At 42.8% G+C, this 19,961-nt stretch overlaps 1 protein-coding gene across 1 annotated transcript in view; it reads right to left on the reverse strand.

Moving 5' to 3' along the window:
* PCYT1B (phosphate cytidylyltransferase 1, choline, beta) overlaps positions 1 to 19,961 on the reverse strand; it is a 123,705-nt gene that overhangs the window by 103,269 nt on the left and 475 nt on the right. The window lies entirely within an intron of this gene.

Below are 19,961 nucleotides of genomic sequence, written 5' to 3' on the forward strand. Positions count from 1 at the left end.
ATGCCAAACATATTATCTGAATGTCACTGGCTACGGGAAAATACAGCTAATTTTCACCACTTAATGGCTCAATTACACATAAAAATTTTTTAATTTAAGCCACAAAATTGGCTGATAGTTTGTAATAAACGTTCAAGGGCAGACACTGACTTAACATTGGAAGTGTTAGTCACAATCACTGTTTCAGTGATTATCATGGAAAAGATCAAATTTAACAAAGGTGGCTCGGCGACCATCAAGTTTAATCTAACACAGGTTCAAGTCTAGACCAAGCTACGGTCAGTATAAACACCTGCCAGAAATAATTACCTACTGCAATCCCCTGTCAGTCTCCCCAAGTGTTATCCTATAAGTAATTATGGGAACCATGGAAGAATTTTTTTAAGCAAGTGAAGGATGTGCATACTAATGCAGTTGTCCCATATATTTTCCTACAAGTAGAATTGCTGAGTCAGGGTACTTGAATTTTCAAGGCTTTTTTGTACATGTTTTTTGATACTATTATCTTCCAGAATTAGAAGATTGTCTTCCAGAATAGTTGACCAGATTTATACTGCTTCTGATACGCCTAAAGAGCCGACTTTCTTTCTTGGCTATTGATATGTTGAAAACCAGTTTCCTTCCTTCTTGCTTTGCCACCAGGCAGTTTCCCAATACAGCAGCAAATACTGCAGGGTCCTGAGAACTGACCCCGGGCCTTGCAACTGTGACACAAATGTGCTTGACTGGCACGTGAGTCAGCAAAGCCATCTGAGGCCAGAATGGAGAAACCCACTCACAAGCAAATCATCATCTGAGGATTTAAAAATCCTCAGACTTTTTAACTAACTCATTTCGAATGGCATGGACTCAAGAGTAAGATCTTCATCTTGTAAAATCTGTCCCCAGAATCTTTGAAAGCCCAAAGAGAGATTTAGTTGAGGTGGTGGTTGCGGGGGCACCTGACTGGCTCCGTCGGTAGAGCGTGAGCGGCCTGATCTCGGGGTTGTGAGTTCAAACCCCACGTTGGGTGTAGAGATTATTTAAAATCTTCAAAAAGAGAGAGAGAGAGAGAGACTTGGTTTCATCTTCTGTATTAGTTTCTTATTGCTCCTTATAACAATTTACCACAAACGTTGTGGCTTGAAACAACACAAATATATTATCTTCATCTAGGGGGTCAGAAGTCTGAGGTGGGTCTCTGTGGACTAAAATCCATGTATCAGCCAGACTGCATTCCTTCTGGAGGCTCCAGGGGAAAGTCCATTCCCTTGCCTCCTCCCAACTTCTAGAGCTGCCTGCATCCCTTGGCTTCCTGCCCACTTCCTTCCGTCTCATGAGCCAGCAACTGCATCAGCGGCCACCTTGGCCACAGTCACATCTCTCCCTTCCCTGCCTGCTCCTCTCACTTGAAAGGACCCTTGTGATTACACTGGGCATTTGGATGATCCGCGATAATCTCTTGTATCTCGACATCTTTAACTTCATCACATCTGCAAAATCCCTTTTGCCGAGTCAAGTAAGACGTTATAGGTTCCTGGGTTCTGGGAATTAGGATGTAGACATCTCGGGGCGGGGTGGGGGGTGCATTAGTCTGCCTACTGCACGTTCCTTAGCATGAGGAACTCATGAGTATCGTGAGTATCTCATCTCCGGATGTTGGAACAATACGTTGCCTATAATTTTAAAACAGTCATTTGTAAAACCCTGCTTTGTGTCAGGCACAGGCACTCTGCCAGGTTTGCAGGTAAGAATCCGTGCACAGAGAGGTTAAGTAATTTCCCCAAGGTCACAGAGCTTGGCAGAGCTGAGTTTCAAACTCAGGCCTACTGGACTTTAAAGCCCCTGTTCATCGTATGCCGCGTCTGTCGCTCAACATTTCCCACACGCTGCTCACTTTGCTCTCTTTGGATAGCCTTCATGTTGAAAGCTTTTCAGTTAGTTTGACAGTTAATGATACAACCTCGTAGATAAAACCTTTTATCAAGCCCCTATAAATCTCATATTTGACTTATTCCGCAGGTGCCAGTGCAGGATGGCATCAGGAAACACTCACTCAAGTTGATGTCGCCACATGCTCTAATAAATCTTTCCCGGAGTAGCATCAGGTGGGTTCTTGCTCCAGCATACAAACAGGAGCAGACTCACCAGATCATCTTCTCTGGGGGTGAAATGTTAATCTCCGAATAATATCGGGGGGTGCGGGCCAGAAACGATCTTTCCAACAATAGCCTACAAGTATATCCACTCTCTTATTCTTGAAAAAAGGAGAGCCTGACGCTTGAGGGGTTTCATTTCACATCTTAATCAAGTTTCTCATCCTCTCTGCTTCACCTCTCAAAATTCTTGGCCTTGGCTGCACGTGACAATCACCTGGGGAGCTTTCGAAACCACAGAAGCCTCGTCCCCCTACCCCCAAGAGATTCTGCCCCTTTTGGCCTGGACTGCAGCAGCAGGACATTAAAAAATACAGAACGAGGCGAGCCTGGGTGGCTCAGATGGTTAAGCCTCTGCCTTCGGCTCAGGTCATGATCTGAGGGTCCTGGGATCGAACCCCACATCAGGCTCTCTGCTCAGCAGGGAGCCTGCTTCCCCCGCACCCACACACACACTGCCTGCCTCTCTGCCTACTTGTGATCTGTCTCTCTCTGTCAAATAAATAAAATAAAATAAAAGTCGGACACTCAACGGACTGAGCCACCCAAGTGCCCCAAAAGCAATCATTTTAAACCTACTCTATTTAAGTGCCAGGGGAGGGGCTCTGTGGAATGACTCAGTAGTGGCGCTCAACAGGGACTACATGCAGTCCGTGTGCTGCCACGGAAGCCCATTCTTGCTCCAAGAATAAGTACTCTTCAGTAAGTAAGTAAGCAAGCATGAGGTAAGAACACTTCCAAAGAAAAATAATCCTTTATTTCTGCAAAGTAACCCAGATAACCTCACCACACCACTCAACCCTAGGAATTCAAAAGCAATAAAAGCGTCAGCAGTAAACCATGGCAGTGTTAATACTACCATTGCTCAAAACACTTTTGGAACAGTTCTTCTGAAATTTTCATCGTGGCCATTTTATTTTTACCTTTTTAAAAAGATTTTATTTATTTATTTGACAGACAGAGATCAGAAGTAGGCAGAGAGGCAGGCAGAGAGAGAGGGAGAAGCAAGCTCCCCAGTGAGCAGAGAGCTCAATGTGGGGCTCGATCCCAGGACCCTGGGACCATGACTTAAGCCAAAGGCAAAGGCTTAACCCACTGAGCCACCCAGACGTCCCTCATCGTGGCCATTTTATAAGGCCATTAAGGAAAATCTGTTTTGGGGGTCATAGGGCATGCAATTCTTGATCTCAGGATTGTGAGTTTGAGCCCCACGTTGGGTGTAGAGATTACTTAAAAATAAAATCTTAAAAATAAGGAAATCAGTTCTTCTATCATCAGATCAGTATTTGGGGGGATCCAAAGAGATATTAACCAGATTTCCAGATTTACTATTCATCTATCAAACCACCAGTTGGCCTTAGGTGGTTTCAAAAATATTGGAAATAACCCTCGAGGATGATTGTGTCCTCTGTTGCCATCCAGTAAGAAGAGAGGGGTGGCCTACTCTGGCAAGAAATTCCTGAAGAGCTAGAGATCTTCAGTGAGGAAGGTGACCCCAAGGCTCTAAGTTCAGTTTTTTAGAGCAAGAATCACCCGGAGAATTTGTTAAACTAGTTCCCCAGACCACGTTCCCGGAGATTCTAATTCAGCAGGCCAGCAAGGGCCCATCAACTTGGTTTTCTCTTCAGCTGGTACAGGTGCTGCCTGAGGCCCACACTTTGAGTAACACTATCGGAGAGCAAAACTGAAGACAAAAATAATGATGTGAATGTATAAGTTTTATTATCCTTTTTTCAGAAAGGACAGAAATTGTCAAAAGGACACAGGACCCAACTTGGAGAGACTTGTCAGCCAAAGAGTCTCTCTTGTCAGCACTGCACATCAGTGCAGATGAGAACTTCAGTGGATTGAAATCCATCAGGTGTGTTTAAATCCACCTGTTCAGGCACGTCGGCGGGTGTATGGTGGGGGCCCATTCAGTTAAGCCACTGAATCTTGGTTTCCGGCTCAGGTCATGATCTCAGGGTTGTGAAATTGAGCCCCAGGTCAGACTCTGAGCTCAACAACAAAACCCGCTTGTTCTTCTCCCTCCGCCCACTGTGAAAATAAATAAATAAATCTCAAAAAAAAAATCTACCCAGTCATAATACTATTAAACAAAATCCCAAACAAACTGAAAACCTCATTTGTCTGCATTGGTGGATGCAAGAGATCTCATGCATCATTTGGAAAACTGGAAGTCAGAGGGAAACAATCAGGCGTTTCTCTTAGCTCTTCTATTCAAACGTACTTCTGAGTGACCAAGTTGTAAGGAGAAGTGTATCATCTTTGAATGAGTAATAAAAGTATGACGGTAATAAAGAACATGATGGATTGGACTCTCCCAATTTGATAAGCACTAACGAATGATTGGATCTAGGCACTAAGCATCAACCACGGCTTAAATGACAAAAAAACAAATAACCATGAATATTATATGTGCCTGAAATAAAGAAGGCCATATACCACCCATCAAATAGTTTGTCAAGCAAACAGAACCTGGCTTCAATGACACCTCTTGATCTGAGACCAATTGATGGGAAATTCAGAAGGGATAAATGAGGACCTTAACACCACAGGGATGCAATCAGCAAGATCCAGATTGTAGGAAGCGCTATAGGACAAACTCAGTTTCTGCAACCAAAACATTGCAAGAAATCTATGGATTCGATGACATCTAAAAGACACAGGAATCACAGCATTGTGATGTATACCCCAAATTATTAGGATCCTAGTTCAAAACACTGTAAAAAATTATGATATGCATGAAACAATAAGAAATTTGGACAATTTGGGGGTGTCTGGGTGGTTCCGTTGCTTAAGCATCTGACTCTTGGTTTCGGCTCAGGTCATGATGTCAGGGTAGAGAAATCGAGTCTCGTGTGGGGCTCAAGCATCTTCTTGAGAGTTTCTGCCTCTCCTCTGTCTCTCCCCCCACACATGTGCACACTCTCTAAAATAAGAAAATAAATAAAATCTTAAAAAAAAAAATTTGAACGGGGGCACCTGGATGGCTCAGTGGGTTAAAGCCTCTGCCTTTGGCTCAGGTCATGATCCCCGAGTCCTGGGATCGAGCCCCGCATCAGGCTGTCTGCTCAGCAGGGAACCTGCTTCCTCCTCTCTCTCTGCCTGCCTCTCTGCCTACCTGTGATCTCGGTCTGTCAAATAAATAATAAAATCTTTAAAAAAAATTTTGAACAGTTTCTGGATGCCATAAAAGAATTATTATTAAATGTTTCAGGTATAATGATATCTTGTTTATGTTTCTTGAAACTTCATTTTAGAAATATACAGTGAAGGGGCGCCTGAGTGGCTCAGTCGGTTAAGCGTCTACCTTAGGCTCAGTCATGGTCCCAGGGTCCCGGGATGGAGCCCCGCGTCAGGCTCCCTGATCATCAGAGAGCCTGCTTCTCCCTCTGCCTGCCACTCACTCGCTTGTTCTTTCTCTCTCTTTCTCTAATAAATAAGTAAAATCATTAAAAAATCTAAAAACTAAGAAATACACAGTGACGTATTTGCAGATGAAGTCTATTGTGTGGGTGAGGGGAGTGGTTAGGGCTCTAGATGAGTGGTTCTCAGCTGGGTGGAACTTGGTCTTCCACCATTCGGAGACGTCTAGAGTCATTTTGGGTCATCCCATCTTGGGGGGTGACGCTGCCGACATCTACAGCTGCACTCCCTACGGTGCACAGAAACAGCCCTCCACTGTGGGGGGCTGGCTGTGCCCTCACGCCCTGACAACCTTGAATGTGTCCACTTGAATGTGTCAGAGGTCATCTGAATGTGTCCACATAGCTCACATTGGCAAAGACTTGAACTGCAGCTCATCTGAGTGTGGGCAGACTGTCTTGTGATCTTACTAGACTGTGAGAGGCAGAAGCCTGTTAGGGAGTGGCTTAGAGGCCACTTCCCGCTTGCCTCCCTATCTCCACAATGAGACTCTCATGAGGCAGCTTCTTTTTCTTATCTTTTTTTTTTTTGTTGTTAAGATTTGTTCATTTATTTTATTTTATTTATTTTTTTAAGATTTTTTTTTATTTGACAGGCAGAGATCACAAGTAGGCAGAGAGGCAGGCAGAGAGAGAGACGGGGAAGCAGGCTTCCTGCTGAGCAGAGAGCCCGATGCGGGGTTCGATCCCAGGATGCTGGGATCATGGCCTGAGCCAAAGGCAGAGGCTTTAACCCACTGAGCCACCCAGGTGCCCCTGTTCATTTATTTTAGAAAGAGAGAGCACACAGTGGGGAGCAGCAGAGGAAGAGAGAAATATTCAGCAGGATCCATGCCCAGCAAGGGCTCGATCCCACAACCCTGAGATCATGACCTGAGCAGAAATCAAGAGTTGGATTCTTAACTGACTGAGCCACCCAGGTGCCCCTCATACGGTAGTTTCCAATCACCTCCTGGGTTCTGTTGAGGTCTGGGCCTTCCTGCCCTTCCCCACTCTGTATAGTGCTGCAGAAAAGGAAACCAGTTAGTGACCATCTACACAGCAACAGGAGTTGCTCCTCAGCAACAGGAGTCTGGAGGTCATCGGCCTCTTTCTATTCAGTGCTGTTCTTGGCATGTGGGACAAGGACTACAGGCTGGCACCAGTGGCTACAAGTCTTTCACTAGGTAAGTAATAAACTCTCTGAATCCAAAAACAACTCAATATACTTTTAGTCAAACCAGACAGAACTCGGTTTTGGTCCTGCCTTGTCTTGTGTGCGTACTGGACACACATAATACACAGAACAATTATCCAGCCCCAAATGTCAATAACATCAAGGCTGAAAAGCTCTACAGGCAACAATATTGGTCCTGAGGTGGTCGTTCTTGTAGCTACATGACGAGTACATGAACAGCAGAAATGGGAAGACACTGATTTGTCTAATTTTGCATGTTTGAAACTATCCCTAATAAAAGCTGTATCTTCAATTTTTTTTTAAAGATTTTATTTATTTATTTGACAGAGAGAAATTACAAGTACACTGAGAGGCAGGCAGAGAGAGAGAGAGAGGGAACAGGCTCCCTGCTGAGCAGAGAGCCCGATGTGGGACTCGATCCCAGGACCCTGAGATCATGACCTGAGCCGAAGGCAGCGGCTTAACCCACTGAGCCACCCAGGCGCCCCTGTATCTTCAATTTTTAAAAAATATTTTATTTATTTATTTGATAGAGATCACAAGTAGGCAGAGAGGCAGGCAGGGGTGGGGGAAGCAGCCCTCCCCTCCCCCCACCCCGCCGAGCAGAGAGCACGAGGAGCTTAAGCCCAGGACCCTGAGACCATGACCCAAACCGAAGGCAGAGGCTCAATCCACTGAGCCACCCAGGTGTCCCTGTATTTTCAATTTTTAATATTTTTTAAAGTAGGCTCCATACCCAATGTGGGGCTTGAACTCACTACCCCAAGATCAAGAGTCACGTGCGCTATCAACTGAGCCAGCCAGGCACCCCAAAAGCTGTGTATTTTTCAAAAGATAAAAAAAAGGAGAGGGAAGGAAACCATAGGAGACTCTTAATGATAGAGAAAAAACTGAGGTGATGGAGAGAGGCAGGTGGGGGGGGATGAGCTAAATGGGCAATGGGTATTAAGGAGGGCACTTGGGATGAGCCTTGGGTGTTATAGTAAGTGATGAATCACTAAACTCTACTCCTGGAAGCAATATTGCACTGTATGTTAACTAACTAGAATTTCAATAAAAATTTAATATAATTAGGGGCACCTGGGAGCTCAGTGGGCTAAGCCTCTGCCTTTGGCTCAGGTCATGACCCAAGGTCCTGGGATGGAGCCCAGTATTGGGCTCTCTGCTCCGCAGGAAGCCTGCTTCCCCCTCTCTCTGCCTGCCTCTCTGCCTACTTGTAATCTGTCTGCCAAATAAATAAATAAAATATTTAAAAAATTAAAATAAACAAATAGGCAAACTAAAGAAATTGGTCACCTTGCTTTATTAGATCTAACACTTCGAGTGCATTTAATGAGGCAACATGCAAATAGGCACAAATCTGCCATCAGATTTCTAGCTCCACCACTAAATTACAAACTGTGTGTTCTTAAGCAAATTACTTAACCTCTTTAAACCTCAGTTTCCTCACCAATAAAATAAGGCTAATTATGCCCCTGAGGGTCTCATAGGGATTAAATGTGTTTGGCTGAGTGTTTTACCTAAATACCTTTATTAGACCTCCTTCCTTTGTTCTTTTTGTTTGCTACTCTTCAATACAGAAATGCAAAGAGCCCTTCTCACCTGGACAAGTTTCTTTTCAAACAATTCCCTGGAAAACATAAATGGCCCTTGTATAAAATGTTTGGTCCTAAGGGCTTAAAACAACAAACTCTAGAGGGACCCTGGAGGGATGGAGAGTATGAAGGAATGTATGTGGTTAATTCATCAGTTTTTTTTTTAAGATTTTTTTAATTTCAGAGAGAGAGAGAGAGCATGTGCGCGGGCGAGTCGGGGGAGGGGCGGGGGGTAGAGAATCCCGAGCAGACTCCACACCAAGTGCAGAGCATGACGCTGGGCTTGATCTCATGACCCTGAGATGGTGACCTGAGCGGAAGTCAAGAGTCAGACGCTTAACCAACTGAGCCGGCAACCCAATTCATTAGTTCTTAATCCCAGGGTCATCTTGCCCCACAGAGGACATTTAACAATGTCTGCAAACATTTTTGTTGTTAAGACTTGGGTGGGGCCAGTTCTAGTAGCATATACTGGTTAGAGACTAGGGATGCCCCTGAACACTCCACTAAACGCACATGACAAAGAATTATCTGGCCCCAAATATCATTAGTACCAAGGTTGAGAAACCCTGGGTTAAAGTGACCAAAACTCCTTGGTGAAGCTTTTCCTGGATAATTAACTTTACCTTTCTTTGTTCTTCTTATCCAACACATACAGGCTATTAAAGGCATGCTCAGGAGAAATCATTCAAAATGTGATTACTCTAGCTCTGTGGCCCTAATTTGTTATTCATTTCTTTATGAGAAAAAAAAATCTGAGCAGTGTTCTGATTTTATTGCCTTTGAGTTTCAAATAGCAAACTTGAAGCATGCACTGATTACCTTCTTAATTAATAGGCTGTGAAGGCAGGGCATCACTTTATTAACTAGTGGGAAGGATGTACCACCTCTTGACAGCTTAGTAGTCTTTATTCCCAACTGTGATGCCAATGGGGGAGGATTGGGATGAAGGAGATTCAGACGTTTCTCCCCAAACAGATATATTTTTCTTGTTAAAATAGTTCATCTTAGTTTCAATGACACCTGCCTACCATGTCATTATTAAATAGAAAATATTATGGGTAATTTGCCCCCAATCCTGCATCCACCTTTTATTTTTTTTATTTTTTATTTTTTCCACATCCCCCCTTTAAAAGTCTAAACACTTGGGGTGCCAGGCTGGCTCAGTTGGTAGAGCATGTGACTCTTGATCTCGGGTTGAGAGTTTGAGCCCCACACCGGGTGTGGAAATTATTTAATAATAATGATGATGATAATAATAATAATAATGTCAAGGTACTTGACATTAAGACCACAAGGCCATAGGTAAATGGGGGTAATTGTGTTCAACTGGCAAACAATAGCAAGGCCATTTCTGTGAGATGTGTTGTGTATTTCATGGAGAAATAAGGCAAAAATGTTTGTGAAGACAAAAAGTGGGGGGGGGGGTCTATACAGGTGGTAGAATGGCCTGATCAATGAGGTAGGCCAATGAGGTAGCTGCTTTTATTTTGTCTCTCCCTCAACCCACTCCACCCCATCTATGAAAACCCATCCCACTGCACTGCCCAGGGTTGGGACACCTGATTAAGAAGCCAAGCCCTGGTCATTGTTCAGGGGTTTCTCAGATCCTCCAACTACCTCTTTAAGGAATTAGAACTAAGAGATGGAGTGTGAGTAAGTCAGGGGATTAGAGTAAATATCTCTGCAAATAACCCTTTCTGAGGTCTTCTCACGCTGCTCCAGTCCCATTCCTTGCTGAGACTGGCTTTTCAGCTTTCTGTGGATTCTATTGGATAGACCTTTGCATTCCCCCCACTGAGAAAGCTAGCTTAGGGCACCTGGGTGGCTCAGTCGGCTAAGTGTCTGCCTTTGGCTCAGGTCATGAGGATCCTGGGATCCTCATGGGATCCTGGGATCAAGTCCCCAATCAGGCTCCCTGCTCAGCAAGGAGTCTGCTTCTCCCTCTCCCTCTCCCCCGTCCCTCTGCTCTTGTGCTTATTCTCTTTCTCTCAAATAAATAAAATCTGTTTTTAAAGAAAGGAAAAGCTAGCTTAGTGGGCACTGTTCCTTGGAATCCAGCAATCTCTGTCTGAGACAGATGGGCACATATCTCCACTAGGAGATGAAACTAACAGGAGAAATGAAGCTAAGGGCTAAGAGTGAAAGGCCACGTTAACAGCCATTTACACTTCATGCCTAGGACCATCAAGGGACCATCAGCTCACAGTAAATTCACCTTCTCATAAAACCTCTAGTTCTAGATGTACCACACTTTTGATACTTTCATATACAAACTTACAACTCTTTTTGTGTTATGGTAACAAATCATTATCTCATAATGTTATATAATTCTCCTTTGTAAACTTGATTTTCTTTCTTATATTGTTAGCGAACCCATCAACCAGACTTGGGAAGTCAGTTCACGCCTCCAGGGTACCTCCACTTTCTTACATCATCATCATTTCTTACATCATCATGAACTTGTGTTTCTGTGTGAGTGTTTTTCAGCTGCACAGGCGGCTCTTTTAGAGCAGTCGTTCTTTTCTTGGGGAGATTATGTGTCCACCCCCAAGAGTGATTTTGCAGTGTCTGGATGTAGCTTTTTTAGTATTTTATTTTTAAATAATCTCCATACTGAAGGTGGGGCTCGGACTTACAACCCTGAGATCAAGACTCACATGATCTATGGACTGAGCCAGCCAGGCACCATGGACAGAGCTTTGATTGTCAGAACTTGGGAATGCTACTGATATTTGGTGGGTAGAGACCAGGGAAATTGCTCAGTAAAGGCCTCCCTTCCCCCACGCCCTCACCCCCGCAGCAAAGAATTATCCAGCTCAAAATGTCAATAATGCCAAGGTTGAGAAACCTTACTTTAAGCCGAAGATGGGTCTTTGCAACGAATAACACAATTCAAAATGAGGAAAGGATTTCAATAGAGGTTTCTCCAAAGAAGTTACACAAATGGCCAATAAACAGGTGAAAAAATGCTAAACCTCACTAGTCATTACAGAAATACAAATAAAAAACCCAAAGAGATGCCATGTCACCCCCACTAGAATGGCTATGATTTTGAAAATGGAAAATAACGAGTGTTGGTGGGGATGTGGAGAAACTGGAACCTTCATACATGGCTGGTAGGAATGTTACTCAGTACTGTCTCATTGGAAAACAGTTTGGCAGTTCCTCAAAAAGTTAAAAATAGAGGGGCGCCTGGGTGACTCAGTCAGTTAGGCATCCACCTTGAGATTATGACTCAGGTTGTGACCTCTGGGTCGTGGGTTTGAGCTCCATGCTCAGCGGGGAGTCCTGCTTCAGATAGTCTTTCTGTCTGCCCCTCCTCTCTCTCTCTCTCTCTCTCCAATAAAAAAATGTTTAAATCTTTTTTAAGAAAGTTAAAAATGGAGTTACCATTTGACCCAGCTATTCCACACCTAGGTGTTTGTCTAAGAGATTTGAAAACATATTTTCATAGGGCACCTGGGTGGTACGTTCAGTTAAGCATCTGACTCTTGATTTCGACTCAGGTCTCGATGTCAGCATTGTGAGTTCGAGCCCCACATAAGGCTTCATGCTCAGCGGGGAGTCTGCTTGAGATTTTCTCTCTCCCTCTGCCCCTCCCCACTGTGCTCATGTACCTGTGCTCTCTCTCAAGTAAGTAAACAAATCTTTTTTAAAAAAAAGGAAATACATGTTCACAGAAATCTTGTACACAAATGTCATAAGCATTATTAACACTAACCAAGAAGTGGAAACAACCCAAATGGTCACTGCCTGATCAATGGAGAAACAAACAGTGGTCTCTCCATACAATGGAATGTTATTTGGCCGTAAAAATGGATGAAATACAGATACACACTATAACATACATAAACCTTGAAAAGATAAACCAAGTGAAAGAAGCCAGACACAAGAGACCGCATATTGTATGATTCCTCATCTGTGAAATGTCTGGAATAGGCAAATTCACATAAGAGAAAGTAGATTAGCAGTTGCCTGGTGCTGGGGGTATTGAGGGGTCTGGGGAGGGACTGCTAATGAGTACAATTTGGGGGGGATGATGAAAATCTTAAAATTAAATTGTGTGGAAGGTTGTATAACCCTGTGAATGTACTAAAGCAACAATGAATTATACCCTTTATGACGTGGATTATATATTTAAAAGAATAGCTCTTGGGTGGCTCAGTGGGTTAAGCATCTGCCTTCGGCTCAGGTCACCATCCCAGGGTCCTGCAATTCAGCCTCGCATCAGGCTTCCTGCTCAGCAGGGATCCTGCTTCTCCCTCTCTCTCTCTGCCTCCTGCTCTCCCTGCTTGTGTTCTCTCTCTGTCAAATAGATAAAACCTTTAAAAAAAAGAAATGGCCCTTTGAATCTCCTGAGTGTTCATTACAAAGGAGGTGCTCAGTAAATAATGTAGTGACCCTTGAAGCGTGGAAGACAAACACAAAAAAGATGTCCTTCCTGCTCTGGTTACTATTATTTTTAACCTTTTCTGTCTAGAGAGGAACAGGAGTGATTCCCTTAGACAACCTCTAAGTTAAGCAACCTACAGGGTTCTCCATTTTCCCTAAGGGTCCTCAGAGCACTCTGAGTGCTCTGTCTACTGGTAAGTTACTCTTGAGAAAGCCTGGGTATTTTAGTTCTGAATCGTTGAGTTTTACATTTTCCAAGAACTAACTGAACTTTTCCCCAAACCTATCTATGCCATTGTGACTACAATGATATAATTTAATTAAATGTTATATAAACTGATAAAAATGATGCAAAAAAGTTATTTTTAAGCAATTAAATTGTTTTGGAAAGATAAATAGTCATGTGGCTTTTAAAAATTGCTGTTGGGGCGCCTGGGTGGCTCAGTGGGTTAAGCCGCTGCCTTCAGCTCAGGTCATGATCCCAGGGTCCTGGGATCGAGTCCCGCATCGGGCTCTCTGCTCAGCAGGGAGCCTGCTTCCTCCTCTCTCTCTCTGCCTGCCTCTCTGCCTACTTGTAATCTCTCTCTGTCAAATAAATAAATAAAATCTTTAAAAAAAATAAATAAAAAATAAAAATTGCTGTTGAATTAGGTGAGGGGAAGACAACTGTAAAAGATAGGGAACAAAATCCCCCCAAATCTAGGATTCTATACTCAATGTTTTGAAAATATCTTGAGTTTTCACTTCACTTAGAATAAACCAAAAATAGAAATCATAGCTGTTGCATATGTGTACACCTTATGAATAAAAGACACCACAGACCTTTAATCAGTGGTCTAATTAAAGGATTGGCCAATTAATAATATATCTATTTTAAGTTTAAGCAAAATATTTAACACATGCATTAACCATTTTTTCAAACAACTCTTTATTAGAAACATTTTACTTTTCAGTTAACTAACCTACTAGTACCCACTGTAAATGGTAAGAAGACTTCTATTGTGCTTCCTGGAGATTATAACTCTCCTACCTTGTATAATGGAAAAAACCCTACAAAGCTCTTTTATTCATTCTCCATTTTTGTATTGAATTCCTTACAATTCCTTACAAAATTCCTTACAAAAAAGTCTTTCAACTGCCACCTTAAGGGAAGGTATAGTTGCCGCATGGAAAAGAATTCATGGGGCAGATTTGTAGATGAGTCTTTCCTATCTCTCTTGGAGGCTGATCCAGCTCTGCACGTCTCTGGGGAAACTGCGGAAGAACTGTAGAGAGGGAGTCTGCCCCCTCTGGTATCGCTGAGCGATCCCACCTGGCTTTCGTAGATCACAAACCTACAGCAACCCTAGGATTCTGGCAGGATTTGGGGTAGAGAGTCCTGTAAAGAGTGATCGCTACATCTCTGTTACAGGCGTTAATGATAAAGCCACGCAGTTTAGAGGCTGGGGTCAAGTTGAAATCGGTCTACAATGAAATCGGTCCCACAATGATGCGTGCCTCAGAGGCTGGGTTGAAATTTGTTCATTCTCCAGGACAACCTAGACTTGCCCTTCGATGAACAAACTCACGATTCTCTCTGGGCAAGAAGGATACAGAATGAACACTGGTTTAACTTCCTTTCACTCATTCAACAAATATTTACTAAGCATCAACAGTACATCAGGAGCCGTGCATCCAAGATGGATGTCCGCACTCTCCAAGAATATGTAGAACAGGGGTATATAGGTAGAGCAAGCACTTAATGATTGATTTTTCAAAAGATTTTTATTTATTTATTTGACAGAGAGACACAGTGAGAGAGCAGGGGGAGTGGGAGAGGGAGGAGCAGGCTCCCCGCTGAGTAGGGACCCCGATGGAGGGGGCTCAATCCCAGGACCCTGGGATCATGACCTGAGCTGAAGGCAGACACTTAAATGACTGAGCCACCCAGGTGCCCAATGATTGATTTTTTTAAAATTAATATGATGGTACTATTAAAATCGAATCATATCATCTTTGCTTTAAAAAAATTAACATTTAAATTCTTCTGTACTTTTAAGACTTAATGGAAACGAAGAGGAGAGATGTGAAGCAGCTATTATTTTCTTTTCATCCTGAGTCATACTTTCCATTGTCTTTCCTTTCTCTTCTCTTTCTATGTGTGTATCTGTGTGTATGTGTATGTGCGTACGCGAGAGAGAAAGAGAGAGAAAATTTCTAGTTCATGAAAAGTCAAAGAAAGCTTTACAGTGCTCTTATAGAGGCGCCTGGCTAATGCAGTTGGAAGAGCATGCGACTTTTGATGTCGGGGTTATGAGTTCAAGCCCCATGTTGGGCATAGAGAGTACTTAAAAAACAAAGTATCAAAATTGAAAAAAATTGAAATGCTCTAATACCTGGGTGAGATTGAAATAAAGGATATGTTTTCACATTATAAGTCTCATTGCAAGAATGGGGCAAGATTAATTGGATGCCCATTCTCATATATCCTTTGCTCGATGGCATGTCAGAGCTAGTTCCAACTCTCTCAGAATAAAGGACAAAAATAAGAGATACCAGTAAGATTCCTTTTCTTCCCATAGTTTCCAGTACCGGGAAGACTAGAAGAACCTCAGGTTTCAGCAGACACAGGTTTCATCTCTCACTACGCAACTTTTTGTGTGCAAAATTGAGCCATTTTGGTGAGCTGTAAGATTTCCAGGATGCCTAATAGTCAAAGCTTGCTTAGAGGACCACAGTGGGTGGGCATCTATAGCTTAGGGAGAGATGAGTGTCCTCCAGAACCCCAGATTCAGTTGGAACAAGCATGGGGCGTGGGCATTACTCATCAATTTCCAGGGTGAGAACTATCAGCAGAGCAGCCCATGGCAGTGATCATACATCTGTTGATTGGTGTAAATAGGACCGGCGACCCTTGGGTCAGTCTACCATATAGTTTCCAAAGGAGGCAAAGACTGTGTTGAGTTAACTGCAAGTTGTGCAAATAACATGCCTGTTGCTATAAAGGGAAGGAATTACAGATGGAGGAGAGGAAAGAAGTTCTAATTGTGTTTTGGAACAAAAAGTAAAAACGTAATATACTTTGGCTTAGTGCCTTTAAAAGATGCTCAGATATCTAATCTTCAGAAATCTGGAATGTTCCAAATTGTTTAATTCCCTCCAAAGAAAAACTAAATGTTCAATCTACATTCATATTGTTTCAATTTTTTTTTTTTTGTTTCTTTGCTTATGGCTTACACACTAGAGATCTTCCTCACCGAAGACAGGGCAGTGACAAATCATATTCTTTGAAGCTAACCACTAAATTGAGGAAATGAGTTGTGTTCTTTACTAAAAAGGAACCCATCTTTGGTATGACCGTTTCAAGCAAGCTGCAAGAATCCACCTCTGTTAAAGATTTAGAAATTCAGGTGTCATTCTTCTCTCAGTAGCTCAAAGTCCTCTTCTTTTATTCTATTACCTAGAACCAGGATAGTACCTGGCAAATAGGGTCAACATAGTATTTAAGAACTGATGGGCCTGTGCGGTGACTGGTGCCCTGGGAAGGCAGCTCTCCCTGCTGAAGGAGTTGGCAGGTTTAGTTCCAGATCCTCAGGCAGGAGTGCACTGAGCTCCTGTCCGGCCCCCCCCCCCCAATGCCTGGAAATTATCTTTCCTTTCAAATAGGAAGACCTTATCTCGCAATGAAGACTGGTAAAGGGAAAAGAAGAAATGAGAGAGTTTTCATTTTGATCCATGAATTCTCTATAGAAAATCGAGGTTCCCTCCAATGAGTGACATCTTTTTTTTTTTTTTGATAGACAGAGAGAGATCACAAGTAGGCAGAGAGGCAGGCAGAGAGAGGAGGAAGCAGGCTCCCTGCTGAGCAGAGAGCCCGACGTGGGGCTCGATCCCAGGACCCTGAGATCATGACCCGAGCCGAAGGCAGAGGCTTAAACCACTGAGCCACCCAGGCGCCCCTCCAATGAGTGACATCTTGAAAGAACTGTCTCTGTCAGCCAATCAAAAGATATTTATAGAACCTCTCCTGTGTTCCAGGTTTTATGGGGGCCCACAGGAGCACTCCTTCCAGGGTATCCTGGGATAGAGGGGAAGAAGCAAGGGTTTCAGAATTAGATCTTGAGCTCATAAAATTTTTATTGTGATAGTATTTTATGCTACTAATTTCCTTAATGACCCAACGGAAGAGAGGAAGGTAAATCAGTAGTATAAGATGATTTTACATAGAATTTAGAAATAGCAGAAGGTTTGCCATAAAGAACTAGGCTAACCATATTATTTCCTACCAGGGCACCTTAGGGGATCCTGTTTTAATGAATAAATAAAAACGATGTGTAATTATCATATCAATTGCTTGCATCTAAGTGAGTGCTTCTGGAGTTATTTGATGGTGCTTAAAAATCTTTGGTCTCTGAAGTGCATTTAATGTCTCCTTGACTCTTATCTATATTATTAATTTGCAGATCAAAGTTAACTTGGTGCTATGCAAATGAGGAGACTTCCAATGAATGAAATTTTACTGTAAAATATTAAATCCTTATTACTTAGAACTGCAATGTGTTTTGAGTACATGTGTCAACATATAGAAAATAGACATTACAACTTAAAACAGCATTATCCAATAAAACTTTCTGCAATGATGTAATATTCTAGCTGTTCAAAGGAGGTAACCACGAGTTCTGTGTGACTATTGAGCACTTCAAACGTGGCTTGTACCACTGAAGAACTAAAATTTAAATTTTATTTAATTTTAACTAATTAAAATTTAAATGGCCATAAGCAATTAGTGGCTACCTTATTTGACAGTGCAGGCTTAAAGAAAAAGTGAAAATGGAATCCAAGACCCTGAATTCCAGCTGTACTGTACCCTTACTAACTTGGGCATTTTACTTAACTTTTGTGAGCTTCAATTTTCTCACTTGAAAATGAAATGTAAATCATAGCTACCTTAGAGGATTTGGAGTAAGAGGAATTGAGATGTATTCAGGCATTCTCCGATTTCCAATAAGTGCCAATCAAGTACCAAAGTTAAACATGTGGAAAATGAATAACCAGCTCTCTCATTTAAAGGGAGTTTGTGGGCGCCTGGGTGGCTCAGTGGGTTAAGCCGCTGCCTTCGGCTCAGGTCATGATCTCAGGGTCCTGGGATCAAGTCCCGCATCGGGCTCTCCGCTCAGCAGGGAGCCTGCTTCCTCCTCTCTCTCTGCCTGCCTCTCTGCCTACTTGTGATCTCTCTCTGTCAAATAAATAAATAAAATCTTTAAAAAAAATAAAAAATAAAGGGAGTTTGCATTCCTAGGGAGCTCATAAATATTATTAAATTCATAACTATCCTCTGTGTTCAGATAAAATATTTAATGACAATGTTTATAACTACTGGCTGGTAAGTAGTACCATTAGCTTGGGAGTATCAGTGTATGGTGCACAAAAGCAGTGGGAGGGGCGCCTGGGGGGCTCGTTGGTTGAGCGTCTGCCTTCAGCTCCGGTCATGATCCCAGGGTCCTGGGATGGAGCCCTGTGTCTGGCTGCCTGCTCCGTGGGGAGCCTGCTTCTCCCTCTCCTCCAGCCCCTGCTCACTCTTGCTATCTCTGTCTCTCTCTCCCAAATAAACAAATAAAATCTTAATAAAAAAAGCAGTGGAAATCAGAAAGTTAAATTTATAGAAGTTGAGGTCAGTTCGTGTACCAAAAGTACACTGAGAAACAAAATGGGGGATTAAAATGTCAGCGCAGGGGCGCCTGGGTGGCTCAGTGGGTTAAGCCTCTGCCTTCGGCTCAGGTCATGATCTCAGGGTCCTGGGATCAAGTCCCGCATTGGGCTCTCTGCTCAGCAGGGAGCCTGCTTCCCCCTCTCTTTCTGCCTGCCTCCACCTACTTGTGGTCTCTTTCTCTGTCAAATAAATAAATAAAATCTTTTTAAAAAAATGTCAGCGCAATCACTTCTTTGTTATTGTTCCGATGAACATCTTGATTTCCCAAGGAGATTAAATAAACCCAGTCCGTTTCACAGGTACAAATTAGCAGAAGAGGCAAGTAGTTAGGAGCTTAAGCACTTTTGTTGATGTAATCACATGAAATAAGGTACATAAAGTACTCACCACAGGGCATGACACCTACTAAGGGCTGAAAATTGTAGCCATTATTTTTTTTAAGGATTTCATTTGTAAGTAATCTCTACCTCCAATGTGGGACTCGAACTCACAACCCTGAGATCAAGAGTCGCATGTTCTACTGACTGAGGCAGCCACATGTCCCCAAACTGCAGCCATGTTATAGTAAGTGATGCTCTTGGGAGACCCATGAGATGAGAAGACTTTGCCTATTTTTCAATTCACAAAAGGCATGGGAGAACAGTGCGATTTACTTGCAGACTTAATTCTACGTGACGGGGCATAGAGTCCTCAACATATACATTTTTCCAAATCAGAGACAATACTGAGATGAATGGGGAAGGGACCAGTTGGGGGAAATGGTTTACCAGTCAGCTTGTTCAAGTGCCCGGTGGCTGTGGGCCCAGACTACATTGTGAGGCATGTGGTGCTATCCACAGGCACTCGAAGGGGCATGGGGAGGTTTTGATACAGTGCCGAAACTCGAAAGAGCACGGCTGATGTCCTGAGACCCAAGAAACCACTCTCAGGGGTGTGGTGGGAAATCAGCTTTATGGTGAGACAGAAACATAGCATTGCCAGGAAGCTTCCCCTGGCCCTAATGTCTTCTTCACTTCATCTGAAACCTTCTCACTATTTCATCCCACCACCTAAACTTTTTCTATCTAGAACTCATTTAATTTAACAAGGCTCCACTAAAATGCACATTCCCCTGGGCACCCTCCCGCCCCCCAAATAAAAGACCATATGTACTCTCACTTCCGTGATAATTGCATTCCAAGAAATTCAGAAATAGGTGTCAGGATTTTGTGACTTTTCTAATAGGAAAATTTCTCATTTTATAGGGTAATGAACGCTTGGTTAAAACACTTCTCCAATGCCCTCAGGTTCCCACAGCATCATTCTTTGCCTTGAACCACCTACATTTTCTCAAACTGATTTGACTTTTTTTTTTTTTTTAAGAAAGAGAATCTGTTTCTGTCATCTAATTCTATCCAAGGAGCTTGCATAAGTCAGGGGATAAAGAAAGATGAGTCACAATTTTTCTTTTTTATCACCTTAAGATGGAGAGGATACTATTTCCATTTCGAGTGTGACTCTTAATTATCACAGAACCATTACACTCACAGATACATAGGACTT

Source organism: Mustela erminea, chromosome X, assembly GCF_009829155.1.
Source record: "Mustela erminea isolate mMusErm1 chromosome X, mMusErm1.Pri, whole genome shotgun sequence".
Lineage (NCBI taxonomy): Eukaryota > Metazoa > Chordata > Mammalia > Carnivora > Mustelidae > Mustela > Mustela erminea.